Source organism: Athene cunicularia (assembly GCF_003259725.1).
Source record: "Athene cunicularia isolate RWA chromosome 11 unlocalized genomic scaffold, athCun1 chr11_part2, whole genome shotgun sequence".
Lineage (NCBI taxonomy): Eukaryota > Metazoa > Chordata > Aves > Strigiformes > Strigidae > Athene > Athene cunicularia.
The window spans coordinates 1,903,525-1,907,895 of NW_020799114.1; positions in this window are offsets into that span (position 1 = coordinate 1,903,525).

Below are 4,371 nucleotides of genomic sequence, written 5' to 3' on the forward strand. Positions count from 1 at the left end.
CTCTAAATTTTTTTTTTTCCTGTTCTTGGCATTTTGGTGGAGCGAGATAAGAGTAAAAAACAACAGAGCTGCTCAGAGAGTGAAAAAGGGAGATAGATAACACAGATACCGACTCCTACACAAAACAGTCCTGGCTTTATCACTGCTTTTTATCACAGTTCCTCTAAAAAAAATAAAGAGAGCAGCCCAACTGGAATGGGGCAGCACATTAAAAAATGAACTTTATACTGTTTTGCTCTTTAGTTTTATATTTAGATGAAACAAACTTAGATTCTTGCGGTCGATACCTTTTCCAGTGCAAGGAACCAAAAAGTCTGGAAGCCCCATTTGCTCCGGTGGGGACGAGCGAGGGAACTCAAGTGTAATTTAGAAAAGCAGATGCTAAGGGAGCGGTGCCTGCTCCCATCTCCAGCCTTGTGGTGCGATGCTTTCGGAATCTTTCTTTAAGCCCCAAACGGGACAAAGGCCGGTCCCAAAGCATCCTGGTGGAGCGGGCAGCAGAAGCAGTGAGGCTCAGGGGTGGAGATGGGTGTAGAAAGGCTGATCCTCCCCCGAGCATCCCCGGGGCCCCGCCAGCCAGTCCCTGCGGACAGCCAGAGCCCACCCGAGGTGCCGCGGGCGGTACCGGGATCCCGGCCACGTGCCATCGCTGCAGCGGGCGAAGCTGAACGTCCCCGCGATGCCAGCGGGTCTCTGGGACGTGAGGGCATCATTCCCATCCCAGTGAGGGGAACATGACCGCACGCCCAATACACCCAATCCACTCCCAAAAATGCTTTGCCCGCCGTGTCTCCCTCCCTGGCCCCGAGGACGCTGAGCAGGGCTCTGCCCTCCTGCTGCCAACCCTGGGCACAGGCCGGGGAGGGCGTTTTGGATCAGAAAAACCCCAACCCACAGGGCACGGCCAGAAAGAGGGAAAAAAAAAAAAAAAAAAGTAATAATAAAAATGGACTGGAGGTTTTTCCCTCCCCTCGCACTCCCTTCCCTACCTTCTTTTTGAAAAACATAATTTATCTGTGTATTATCAAGAAATCCAGACACTTTAATCAGTGAGCTATGAAGTCAGTATTTCCATTCTTATCTAGCGGAGGAGTGGAAATGGAGAGCAGATAGGCAGCTCCGAGCCGGTCCGTGGTGGGGAATGTTAATGGGAGGAGCGGCAGAGCCATTGGCTACCGAGCTGCCGCTATCGCTGCCATTATCGGGGCGTTATCAAGGCAACCATCGCAGCGCAGTAATGGGGCCAGTTCAACTTTCCGCATTATCATAGGAGCTGGAAGTAGCATGAGAGGCCTCGGCTGGGAGATGGAGAAGCGAGCGAGCGGCCAAACTTCCCGGCGGAGCAGGGAGGGGGGAAGCTAAAAGCAGCTTTTCCTCCCCGCGGTCCCCTGAGCGGGCGATGCGCGGGGTGATGCGCCCCTGCTCCGGCATCCTCCTGCGCATTCCGGGCACTGACCCCGCCGAGCAGCCTCAAAGATCTGGGCACCAACCCTGCTGAGCAGCCCCAAAACTCAGGCACCGACCCTGCCGAACAGCCCCAAATATCCGGGGACTGACCCTGCCGAGCATCCCCAAAGCCCGAGGCCACGACCCCCATCTCGCCAAGGACGAGAGAAAACAATGCATCTACATTTCATCAGATGAACAAATTAGAGGAGCACATTTCCTCCACGCGCTATCAAATGGGAGATGTCAAGAAAATATGTTGATGTGAGAAAGAGGAGATAAAGAATTATTTTGGAGGAAAAAAGCCGTGGAAGGCTCTTATCTGGAGTGACTCATAGGCACACACTCCTTAACCCCACTGCAGCCCAAGGTCAGCAGTTACATTCCTTTCGGCATTTCATCCCTTCCAAAAAAACATGTTGCTGCAGGAACAATGCGGAGCCTTTGCCGGGCAGCCATCGGAAGAGGGAACTGTATTACCCCTGAAACACTTGAACTTTCCTGATAAAATAAGCAGCGGGACAGCAGCCTGGCCAAGCCTGAGTGTCCAAAAGCCCTGAGTCAGGCAACAAAACCAGTCATGGGACATGTCACAGAAAAAAAAAAAAAAAAAAAAAAAAAAAATGTTGGCCTCCTGCTCCCATTCTTGCTCTTCTCCAGTGGTGGGGGAGCTGATTTCTTTGCCCTCCAGGAAGAAAAATCCATGCCCTTGGCGCAGCCACAGGACTCGGAGCCAGAGCGCGATGCGGGGCGGGCAGAGAGGCGTTTTCCACTTTTTCTTCTTAAATAAAGAAATCATAAAAGCACTGGGTTTCTCTGCTCCTGCCGTCCCCCCGAGTTGCTCCGACCGGTGCTCGGGGCCGCTCGCATCCCTCCGGTCCCAGCGCCCGGCTGCTGCCGTGGAAGGGCTGGGCTGGTTCTTTCTCCGCAGCATCGCCCCAACCAGCCTTTTCCAAGGCAAATCACGGGGTTTTTTGTTCAGCAGGAAGAACAGCACGCACCAAAAACGACCTCCTCCCCGCCCCAGAAGGGGTGTATTTGACCCCAAATCCACCCACGCCACGCGGGGCACAGCGGCTCAGTCCCCAGGCTCCCGGCTGGGGCAGTGTTGTCCCCTCCTGCCCCAGGGACACCGGTGGCACCGACCCCACGGCCAACGCGAGGCTGCGAGCATCACACAGCGCGGGGTACCCCAGGGAGGACTCCGCTCCCCAGGGACATGACACCACCTTGTCTTGGGGACGCTGCCGCCGCCGGGTGGCTCCGATGGGCCCCCAGGAAGGGACAGGGCTGCCCCTCTCCAGGAACCATGGATCACCTGCCCCGTGACGCTATCTCCTTGCGCAATCTCCTGCAACACCCGTGGGGAAAGGATTATTTTCTTCCCAAGCCCTGATTGCCGAGCTGGCCGGCTCGCAACTTGGCGAAAGGGGAACCTGCAGCTTGCTAGGTGGCCTTGTGATTCACAATGGAAAATAAGACCTTGCCCAACCGCGCAAGTCGGGATCCAGGGCCGCGGATCCCAGCTGGAGGTGGTTTTCCCATTCTGGCGTAGGATGCCGGGGACCGTCCCCGTGGCGCAGGCATGGCCGCGGCTCCACGCCTGGTCGGGGTGCCCGGGGAGGGGGGCGGCGTGGGGGTGTCCCCCGAGGGTGCGGGAGGTGGAAGAGTGGCAGCAGACACAAACCAACCCAACCCCAGCGCCCACGGGCCCTGGAAGCAGCCGCTTGCCAAAGCCGCCGCGGCTGCCAGCGCCGCCTTCCCTCCCTGCGGCCGCCGGCAGCGACGTGCGCCGGGGCTCTCGGCAGAACAGGTTTTGCTGCGCTGCCGGGTGCCCCACGCATGGCTGTGGCCAGCCTGGATCTGGCACTTGCCCTCCGAGCATCCCGCACGCATCCTCCCCGAGACGGGGATGCCTGGGAAGAGCCCTCCTGGGGATAAACCCTAAAATAGGCTCAGAGGGTGCCCTGGCACCAAGGGAAGCGCCCACATGGGACAGCTGTGGCGTGTCTCGTGGCTAGCAGAGCGCGGGGCTAGTGACATGAGGTGGCCCAGAGCCCAGTAAATGGATATATTGCTCCAGGGAGAGCAGTCCCCTTGGCCACCGGCCGTTGAGCATGGTGCCCAGCCCTCTCCCGGACACAGGGGCCACAGGGATGCTCCTGCCCGGACCACCGGCCGTGGAAGAGGAGAGAAACTTCTTCCAGCATCACCTGCGGCCGGCGCAAACCCTCTGCCGAGCTTCCCCACAGGGCTGCCCATTTGCCATCGGGAAACGGCCAGCAATGGCTGGGAGGGCTCATTGTGGGGCCAGCATCCCCAGTCTGGGCCACCTCGCCCTGACATATCTCACCTGGGGGGACACACCACGACGGGTCCTCGGCTCTGGGAGCCCCCATGTCACCCACGCTGCACCCCAAGAGGCCAGCAGAGCCGCTGCGGGGGCAGATGTGCCACCGGGCTTTGGTGCCTGCACCCCTGCCAGCACCCGGGAGCCGTCACTCCGGGATGTCACTGAGTCAGGGCTGGCAAACGCCGCGGCGGGGGGTGGTTTGCACAAGAGGGGAGGGGTTGGCACGCAGGCAGCGCCCGTGGGTGTAGCAGACATGTGGGACACGGGGATGCCACCCTCGGGATGCCAGGAGTGGGGCACGGCGGGGGCTGCAAGCCCAGAAAATACCAGTCTCGAGCAGAGCTGGGAGGCCCTACCTGCACCCAGCTCATCCCTGGGGAGCAGGCAGAAAACCTCCCCCCCAACACCCCCCTCCAAGCCAGGGGTAACACACCTCGCCAGACACCCCACTGCCCACCCCAGCCTGCAGCATCCCCTCCCCGGCAAGCGTGGACGGGGAAACTGAGGCACAGAGGCTGGTAAGGATGGAAAAGTGCAGCAGCACGAGAGCAACAGAAGGTTGGGGGGTCTCT